This window comes from Arachis duranensis, chromosome 3, assembly GCF_000817695.3.
Source record: "Arachis duranensis cultivar V14167 chromosome 3, aradu.V14167.gnm2.J7QH, whole genome shotgun sequence".
Lineage (NCBI taxonomy): Eukaryota > Viridiplantae > Streptophyta > Magnoliopsida > Fabales > Fabaceae > Arachis > Arachis duranensis.
The window spans coordinates 11,347,245-11,358,496 of NC_029774.3; the positions used below are offsets into that span (position 1 = coordinate 11,347,245).

At 32.9% G+C, this 11,252-nt stretch overlaps 1 protein-coding gene across 2 annotated transcripts in view; it reads left to right on the forward strand.

Moving 5' to 3' along the window:
• The window catches only part of LOC107477577 (vacuolar protein sorting-associated protein 9A), a 30,329-nt gene extending 20,115 nt beyond the window's left edge, over window positions 1–10,214 (forward strand). Inside the window, exon 7 of one of the 2 annotated variants that reach the window (XM_052258826.1) lies at window positions 10,199–10,214. The gene's annotated coding sequence lies outside the window, so the exon portion shown is untranslated. Of the gene's footprint in view, window positions 1–2,811; window positions 3,054–10,198 lie in introns of those variants that run through there. The other variant, XM_052258825.1, reaches the window with a different exon arrangement.
• Window positions 10,215–11,252: the final 1,038 nt, after the last annotated feature.

Here is an 11,252-nt window from a genome sequence, read left to right on the forward strand (position 1 = left end):
TTTTGTCGGCCTCTCGGAGTTCTTCGATCTCCATTTGTCCTGCTGCCCTTTCTCGGAATTCATCCAGTGTTTTTGGTTTTGTAACCGCGATTATTTCTCTGAATTTTCCGGTTCGGAGACCGGCTTTGAGGGCATGTAGGTGGACGGCAGGGTTTAGATCAGGTAATTCCATGGTAGTATCTGTGAATCTAGTCATATAATCCTTCAAGCTTTCTTGTGGACCCTGACGGATGGTGCTGAGATAGTCTGATCCGTGTACGTAGATTCGTGCTGCTGCAAAGTAGTCGATGAAAGACTTCGCTAGTTCCTCGAAAGAGGCGATTGATCCTACAGGTAATTTTGAAAATCAAAGCAAAGCGGCTCCGTCAAGGTAAGTAGGGAAAGCTCTGCAAAGCACAGGATCGTTATTAGGTCCGTTAAAAAATATCATAGATTGGAATTTCTTAATGTGAGCCCGGGGGTCACCAATCCCCTTATATGGCTCAAGAGAGGAAGGCAATGTGAAATGCTTTGGCATTTGGAAATTCGTGATTTCCTCAGAAAACGGGTTGTCCAAGGTCAGCTTCTCTTTAGGGGGGTTGATGCCTATGAGTTCGGTGCCGCCTTGGGTGGAACCTTTGGAGTTGCCTTCCTCTGATTTGCTGCTCGGGGTGGATAGCTCAGCTAGTCTCTTGACCTCCGCTTGCAGTTCGGCCATTTGGGCCATAAGTTCGGCTTGACTGAGTACTTGAATTCCGTTGTCGGCCATGTCACGAGCTTGATGAACCCTGCGTAGAACAAGAAAATAAAAAGAAAAAAAAGGAAGTGGTAATAGAGTGGGGTTAGTTTTCGGGCCCCACGGTGGGCGCCAAATGTTCCGTCGGTGGTGACCGAGGTCGTCGACTCTAAGGTGAACCCTTGGATATGTGGTTGAACTATACGTCGTCCAAGTGTAATTATCTTCTCTCTCTTCGTATTGAATCTGGTGTAGTTATCGAATTTTGGGGTGAGCTTGAAGGGTTTGCCGAGGTCTCTAGTGTTCGCCGATCGGGAGGGCCTGTCGTCCTCTTTTCTCGGTCTCCTTTCGGTTTTGTCGGCCTCTCGGAGTTCTTCGATCTCCATTTGTCCTGCTGCCCTTTCTCGGAATTCATCCAGTGTTTTTGGTTTTGTAACCGCGATTATTTCTCTGAATTTTCCGGGTCTGAGTCCGGCTTTGACGGCATGTAGGTGGACGGCAGGGTTTAAGTCAGGTATTTCCATGGTGGCATCTGTGAACCTGATCATGTAATCTTTTAAGCTTTCCTGTGGGCCCTGGCGGATGGTGCTTAGGTAGTCTGATCCGTGTACATAGATCCGAGCTGCTGCAAAGTAGTCGATGAAAGACCTAGCCAGATCTTCGAAGGAGGCGATTGATCCTGCAGACAATTTTGAAAACCATTAATGTGAGCCCGGGGGTCACCAATCCCCTTATATGGCTCAAGAGAGGAAGGCAATGTGAAATGCTTTGGCATTTGGAAATTCGTGATTTCCTCAGAAAACGGGTTGTCCAAGGTCAGCTTCTCTTTAGGGGGGTTGATGCCTATGAGTTCGGTGCCGCCTTGGGTGGAACCTTTGGAGTTGCCTTCCTCTGATTTGCTGCTCGGGGTGGATAGCTCAGCTAGTCTCTTGACCTCCGCTTGCAGTTCGGCCATTTGGGCCATAAGTTCGGCTTGACTGAGTACTTGAATTCCGTTGTCGGCCATGTCACGAGCTTGATGAACCCTGCGTAGAACAAGAAAAAAAAAAGAAAAAAAAGGAAGTGGTAATAGAGTGGGGTTAGTTTTCGGGCCCCACGGTGGGCGCCTATTGTTCCGTCGGTGGTGACCGAGGTCGTCGACTCTAAGGTGAACCCTTGGATATGTGGTTGAACTATACGTCGTCCAAGTGTGGGTGTGAGTTTGGCCTCGGTCCTCTGAAACACGGCGGCGGGAGTTCCTGCACAAAGCACTCCGACGCTCAAGTAAGTAGGTGAACAATTAATAAGTAAAGAGTAATAACTAGAAGTGAATTTGGAACCTGCCCTTTTCTGAATCAGAGGGGTCAGATTTATAGGCGTTTTGAGTTTGTTAGTGAGCTTTGAGCTTTTGTTAGTCCCGATATTCCTGGTCACTGCCGTTATAGATATCTTTTGGAAGTGTGGAGACGTGATTGAGTAGTGTATTCAGTTTCGGAGATAGCTTTTAGGGTTTGTTTTTTCATATATATATATATATATATATATATATATATATTGTGTGTGTTTTTATGAAAATATTGTAAAGTTGTATGTAAAAGTTGTCCTGCGCACTCGCACGTATTTCGGATACACTGTCCAAATCAGTTTGTATCTCGGATGCACTGGGTTGAAGCAAATTACACACACATCTCGGACTCAATGTATCCAATATACAGTCTTGTTTATATCTCGGGTGTATCCGAGGTATGACTGACGTGTGCCATCATATCACAGCACGGGGACAGTGCATGCGAGATACATTCATATGCGAGATGTGACTCAAAATGTATTTTAGTAAAGAGAAAGTATAGGGAGCCAATGGTCTAAGCTTACAATGTATACAATGGAGGTTTAGGAAGTATTAGAGATATGACCATTAGTGTTACATTGTCCTGTCAAGTTATGCTTTTGGGATGAGTGGGTTCGTGACATGGTATTAGAGTTCTAAATCGGTAAATATTATATATTTTTAATTTAAATAAAAAAATCCGAAAGAATAGCAGCAAAACAAATACTACATGAACAACTATTTTATATATAATTTTGGTATAATTACTGTTCTTGTGTGGATAACCTAGATATGACCTCGGTTAAGGGAGTCGACGCGGAGCTTTTGCCTTCAACGCCGAGCTATAAGCTGGGATGATCCGAGCTCTTCGTCCAGAGAGATATCACGTCACGGAGAGTATGAACAAAGGGAGAGTGTACCTGCAAAAGGCAATCTGATACTTAAGTTAGTACTGAGAATTCAGTATATCGTTTGAAGATAAAATATCATACCTTTATAGGTGAGATAAAATAGGTCGATTACGTTTCTATTAATCATCTGAGTTGAAGAGTAGTTAATAAGTTTTAATAAGTGATAATGTCTGGTTGGACGTTTTTATTCCAAGATATAGTCCGTTGAGTTTGATTGTAATGTATAAGGCCGAGTTATAACGTAAAGTGCCGAATTATAGTGCATAATGACGAGTTATGACATTGGATTTGTAACGGCCGTATCATAGCCCCAAGCTTGGCCTGAGAATGTATTTTAATGAAGCAGGTTGAGCTTTTCATAAGCCATAACTCGGCCATTGAGTTAGCCTTGGAGCCCCCAGTTCAAGATGCTTTATTAAAACAAGGAATAAAATCTTTTGAATTTCAGACCTTATTTGAAGTTAACGTGTATTGGAAGGTGTAGTAGTATTTATCATTGATTGTGCCTTTGATATTTTTCAATATAATTTTGAACCGTTGATTTAATAGATGCAACGGTTAGGATTTTTCATGAAACTGAATAGTTAATTTGAATAGTTGCTGAGACGATTTAGATAAAAGTGAATTGGTTGGGCGAGAATATTGCGTTAGTTCACCTTTGTTTGGTGATTTGATTGAAGATTGAGTTTGATTGCGCATGTGTAAACGATGCGACTTTGAATTGAAGAATTATTAATAGTTCACCTTTGTTTGGTGATTTGATTGAAGATTGAGTTTGATTGCGCATGTGTAAATGATGCAACTTTGAATTGAAGAATTATCGTTAGTTCACCTTTGTCTGGTGATTCGATTGAAGATTGAGTTTGATTGCGCATGTGTAAACGATGCGACTTTGAATTGAAGAATTATCGCGAATGGATAAGTGTTCGTGCTTGTATGATATGTGATTGAATTTGTTGACTGTTGATAGTCATAGTTCGAAAGATAGTTGATATAGATTTGACAATGACTGATAATGATTGATATAGAACCGATAATGATTGATTTAGCTCGGATAATGATTGATATAAATCTGAAAACACAAATAATAGGTGTATATTTGAAAATAGAAAAACAGATATAGATCGGCAAATAGAGATAACAGTTATAGATCGGCAATTAGAGATAACAGATATAAATTGGCAAATATAGATAACTGAGATAAATCGAAAAATAGAGATAACAGATATAAATTAGAAAATAGAGATATCAGGTATAGATCGGCAAATAGAGATAACAGATATAAATCGAAAAGCAGAGATGACAGATATAGATAAGAAAATAGAGATATCAGCTATAGATTGGAGAATAGAGATAACAGATATAAATCGGCAAATAGAGATAACAGATATAAATCGAAAAATAGAGATGACAGATATATATTAGAAAATAGAGATATCAGATATAGATCGGCAAATAGAGATAACAGATATAAATTGGCAAATAGAGATAACAGATATATATCAAAAAATAGAGATATCAGACATAAATCGGAGAATAGAGATAACAGATATAAATTGGTAAATAGAGATAACAGATATCAATCAGAAAGTAGAGATAACAGATATAAATCGAAAAGTAGAGATAACAGATATAAATCAAAAAATAGATATATCAGATATAGATTGGAGAATAGAGATAACAAATATAAATCGGCAAATAGAGATAACAGATATAAATCAAAAAATAGAGATGACAAATATAGATCAAAAAATAGAGATATCAGATATAGATTGGAGAATATAGATAACAAATATAAATCGGCAAATAGAGATAACATATATAAATCGAAAAATAGAGATGACAAATATAGATCAAAAAATAGAGATATCAGATGATAGATATGGATCGAAAAATAGATATAACAGATATAGATCGGCAAATAGGGATAACAGATATAAATTGGCAAATAGAGATAACATATATAAATTAGAAAATAGAGATGATAAATATAGATAATAAAATAGAGATATCAGATATAGATTAGAGAATAGAGATAAGAAATATAGATCGGCAAATAGGTATAACAGATATGAATCGAAAAATAGAGATGATAGATATAGATCGGCAAATAGAGATAACAGAAATAAACTGGCAAATAGAGATAACAGATATATATCGACAAATAGCGATGATAGATATAGATCGGCCCTTTTTCGGGATTTAATGATTTATTTTATGACCTTTGTTTACAAAGATGCAGGTAAGTTTGAAGCCACTGAAAGAAAATGGGGCCTATAGAAAGAATGGTATTTATTTCGAGGCCCAACGGTGGCACCAATTGTTCTTGTGTGGATAACCTGGACATGACCTTGGCTAAGCGAGTCGACGCCGAGCTTTTGCCTTCAACGCGAGCTATAAGCTAGGATGATCCGAGCTCTTCGTCCAAAGAGATATCACGTCACGGAGAGTATGAACAAATGGGGGAGTGTACCTGCAAAAGGCACTCCGATGCTTAAGTTAGTACTGAGAATTCAGTGTATCCCTGTTGAGGATAAAATATCATACCTTTATAAGTGAAGTAAGATAGGCCAGTTACATTCTTGTTGATTATCTGAATTGATGAGCAGTTATTAGGTTTAATAAGTAATAAATACCTGGTCAGACAGTTTTATTCCAGGATGTAGTCTGCTGAGTCTGATTGTAACGTATAACGTCGAGTTATAACGTAACTGCTGAGTTATGGTGTGTAATGTCGAGTTATGACATAGGATTTGTAACGACCGTATCAATTACCAAAGTGTATTTTCTAATAACCAATAACATACTTTACTATATTTTTAAAGAATTTAATTTTGATCTATTGTGTAAAGTAGTTTTACACGAGCATCCAATTACATAACATCACATTAGTATAATTACTTTTTACATTGACTACGTAAATGATCATCCAAAAGAACGGATACAATTGCACGGCTGTGTAAAATACTTTGCCTGTCAGTACATCAAAATTAAACTAATTTTTAAAACTGTGATGTTAAGTATATAAGCACTTTTGACGAATAAATGATCAAACTCATTCTTGAAAGATTATTCGCTTTTCAAATTAGTCTCTCTAAAAGATTTTTTTAATCAAATTCATCCTTAAAAAATGTTAATTTAGTCACATTAGTCTTTTCGTCATTTTCGTTGTTGACGACATCAAAATTTGTTAATATGATGTTAAATGATACCACATTGACCACAGCATATACTTGACAGTCCTAATTAGTTGTTAACATAATAAGTTTATAAAATTATATCAAATTAATCCTAATTTGAGGAGAACCTTGAGGTATTGAAATCACTCAATTTAGGATTGATTTTATCTAATTTCATAAACTTATATTAAAAATCAATTAGGATTGCTAAATATGTGTTATGGTGTTACTTGCAGTTAATATCAGCAAATTTTGTCCTCATCAACAATGAAAATGACAGAATGACTAATATGACTAACTTAAAATTTTTGAATAATGAATTTTATAAAAAAAAAATTTGTGGACCAATTTAGAGAATAGATAATTTTCAGGGATAAATTTGACAATTTACTCTACTTTTAACAATCAAATTCAACAAAAAAAAATCGCTTCTTTTTTTTATTGGCTATTTTTTTAATTTTATTTCTTCTTCTTTTACTCTTTTTTTTATGTTGGTGCGTATTTTTTATTTTTTTTATTTGTTTGATTTTTTTTAAGAAGATGAAATAAGAAGAAGGCGCACAAAGAAGACAATAATAAAAATGTGAGAGATTTTGAGAAAAAAATGTAACAGAAAAAAATTAAAGTATCCATAATAAAAACAATAAATTTTAAAAAGATTAATAATTTTTAATTATAAAAAATTATTTATATATTTATTTATATTTTAACACGTTCCAACAAAACATAATTACTAACAAATTTAGGTTTTAAAATAGCATGAACCAAACTTATTTTATGATAGGCCAGATAAATATTAGATCAAATGGTAAGCTTTAATAAGTTGGTTTGATTGAATAAGTATTTTGAAATTAAAAAAAATAAAATTTTTATTAATTATAAAGAATTAACAATAAAAATTTATTTAAATTTATTCTAAATATTAAAATTAAATATTGAAAATATTTTTAAATTTTTTTTAAAATAATATGAAAATTTACTCGATCAATTTTAAATTATAAATAATTATATTATGTTTACATGAAAATTAGCTATTAAATCAATTATTTCTATAAATTATATTTTTAAAATACATACACATGAAGAAACTAAATAATATATATTTATATATAAATACATAATAATTAATTTAGTGATTAATTTTTCGTGTTTGAATTTTAAATACTTTTTCTCTTATAAATAACAAAATAAAAACGTCAAAAAAAAATTGACATTTTGACAATCACTATTTTGGAAAATATGATTTTAAACGAATCTACAAAGAAACTAAGAGAAATACAAGGAGGCATAGAAAAATATATATAACAACCATATTGTATCAGGCTCTTCAATTTGCTGCAACAGTTTCGAATGGATAAGACCAAAAGACCCAAAGAATAAAGATCAATTGAATCTTGAAGATACATAGTTACAACACTTTTGACTAAATTCCTATCTCCACATGAATAAACCTCAAACTTAACGCCAAATCCAACCCCAAAAAGATGCCCTAAAGCTTGGCAAACGTTATAGTACATGTGTCCAAGTTAGTGCTCTAGACGGCTAAGAATAGTCTTTTATAATCCCTATGAGTCCTTCTGCATGTCACATTTTCGTCCTTCATCATAAAGCCATCTAAAATACGCTTAATGATTGGGGTTTGGAGGGCAGTCAACACACTTGTTTCTCCATGAAGTTACGTATCCACTCTTTTCCTTACTTGAGACAACTCATATTGGGTCAGGTGATAATCATTGGCCTAATAAATAACTAGTTCATAAATCTTATCTTCATAAAGGGTTTATCTTTTTCAAAAAATGAAGATTCCAATGAAATTATAATGAATTCATAGTGCAAGCTAGCAAAAAGAATAGGCCACAAAATCCCTTTGACATGAGACACCAAAGAGAAATTTACCAATAACTATAGGACCAGAAATAAGGTGGAAAAGTTACATGAACTTCACGTCCTCTATGAAACTTTACAATCATAAAAAACTCATAGTAAAGACTCAAATGAAGATCTACAAATACTACATAAATGATCTGAAGTTATATGTCTTTTAAAATGGAACTCATTTATCAACAATGCTTCCTTAGCAACTAATCAACAAAAATTCTGAATTTTTTGAGATACTTCAAGCCTCCAAATTTTAAAGTAAAACTCGACTTTATCATTCTTTAGAAAATTTAAGTAAAGACTACAATCAATAGAGTTTGGAAGTCACACAACTATATCCTTCTCCAAAACATCTGCAATGCACTTTAAATCTCATTCATTTCCATCAATAGAAATACAAACTTTCTCATCAAACATATTTTTAATTAAATGGCTCTAAACAAAATCAACAAAATCAAAGATACTTGAGATCAAGTGGTATTTTCAAAAGTTGACTAATAGAGTAAATTTTTATAGTGGTTCTAAAATTCATGTGATTACTCAATGTGGTTCTTGAGATCCCAATTTTACCATTGTATTCCTTTAGATTTAGCTCTAGACATCATAGTAGTCCCTAGACATCTTTCAGACGATGAGTTAGCTATCACAGTGCTGACATGACATCACTTTGCTACGCTGGAGGGTGCCAAAACGTTGCATTTTGGTTTGCGCCCAGCTGTGTAAAAAACGACGCCATTTGAATGATATGTAGCATGTAAAACAATTTCGATTAAACTCAAACACTTCATTCGTCTTCTCCACTTCCACCCTCCCACTTCTTTGTCTTCTCTTTATCAATGGTGCAGCCGTAGAGTTCCATTGGTAGGGTTAAAATATTTGAGAGATGAACTCATCCAATTCAAGACTCATTTAGTCATTCATCTCCTCCACTGCAAGTCTGCAAGCACGATGTTCTATCATTTTCATTGTTAATGAAGGTAATTATTTTTGTTATTATTTTTTCAATGCAATAATGGTTCTTCGTTGTATTTGAGTTGTGAGTGTGGTTGGGATTTTCTTGTTTGTTTTTTTTATATTATTTGTAGTTTCTAGGGTTTGGTTCTGTTTAAGGTAGGTTGGGTTTTTATGGAGATATTCTGTTTTAACCAAATGGAACAGAAATAGGATAAACGATGGTCATAGATCTATATATGTGACTTAAATATTCTATTTATTATGAATAAAGAAATTTTAAATTGCATAGGCAATGAAGGATTAAATATTTAAATGTAATTTTTTTTCGATCTAATTTTGTGATTGAAGGCATTAATGATTTAGCTGTTACATATAATCTTAATTTAAACATAATACAAGCTTGGGTGATACAAAATTTTTGTAACTTGAGAAATAAGATTATATTAGTAGAAAAAATACGTCAGTATACTTCCATTCCTAGTAAACCTCACCTTGTTTGTAGACAGTAATAGTACTAGTACAACTAAATCAGAATTTGTTTCTTTTGATATAACCTAATTTACCAATTCTTGAACCAATTTTGATTGTGTAGTTTAGAACTGTGCTGTATATATAACTCACTAACAAACCATATTGGGGCCCTTTGTTCTCTGCATAATTCTCACATTGTTATAGAAAAAATATCGACCGACTCCTTTTAAGTGAGAGGTCAATATACATAACTTGCAAGTAGTTGATATATATATATATCCCAAATGGTTGGTTGTTAGTTTCATAGTTTTATTATTTTTATAAAATATTTGTGCTATAGTTATAACTTATAACAATCCATTGTCAACCAAATGTATAAATTCACTCAAGTTTTAGGAAAGAACAATGACAAAAAGAACAATAATAACAACAGAGGTAATAATATTAATTCACATTATAATTGAAACAATAAAAAATAGTTTGTGACCTGTTACCTTATAGTTTGGTTTTTATTGTGCATTATGAGTCATAGCTCGACTTTATTTACCTTCATTCTAAATTTATAACGGACGATTTTAATAATTATTATTTTAATTTAATGACCAACAGTCATAACATCAATTCTATTCATCAACCCTGTGTTTATAAAGGCATCAATTTCTATATCTCGCAAAACACACACGAACGTGATAAGTTCTATTTCATGTCTAACATTCTATATTTATAGAATTATTATATACATCTTAAACACTTACTGACTTGAGCGTCGGAGTATATTTTGCAGGTATCCACCCACTGTGCTTTTTTATGTTCGAGTTATTCTCATTTTATTAAATAAAAGATGTATTACAACAGCACAAGAGACTGAGCTATACTCGGAAATTCATCCACACAAGAACAATTGACGTTCAAGTTATTCTCATTCCATTAAAAAAGGCGTATTACAACAGCACAAGAGACGAGCTATACCTCGGAAGTTCATCCACGCAAGAACAATTTGCGCCCATCGTGGGGTCAAGTAAAATAATTCCTACTCCCCTCAGGTTCATAAAACTTGAATTACATTCAAAGTTTTTGAACCAATCTCAACAATCTTGTTTAAGATTTTATTTAATACCTTTTATCAAATTTTAATCTATCGTAACTTTTTATAAAATATGTATGAATTGCTTCACTTTTATGTAACGTAATATTTCACATCTCATAATTGATCAATGAATCAATCCGAGAAGAAACTCGACTTCTAACCAATCCGAGAAAAAAAAACTCGGTTTTCAATCAATTCAAGTACAAACTTACTATCAATTTTGCTAACTTTTTCAAAGTTCTATAGTTACATAAGTAAATATATTTTATTCACACATATTTTTGCATTTATATTTTGTGTAACTAATATTTACTGATTTATTAGTTATATTCAAACCTCAATATATGTTCTATACAATAATGACATATAACAACTATGTCAATTAAATTTTTATTTCATTATGTGCTATATTCTTATTGCTTAATGATTTTATTTATATAATTAAATGAAGGTAATGATGAGTTTAAATCTTAAAATTCGATTCCATCAAAAATCAATTGTATATCAATTGTATATAACTGTTATACTATTCACTTTATGCTATTAAATTTTATGTTACTATTTGTTTAATGTGGAAAGTTAAGTAAAAAAAAGTTACAAATATGTAAATTTGCTATTTTTGCACAAAGTCATAGCTAAACAAGATTTATTTTATTATTAAATGACTAATTATTTTATTGTTTTATTAACAAGTTAATGCAGATTCTACGAAACAAAGTTATAATATTAGCAAATAAAATTAAGGTATGTA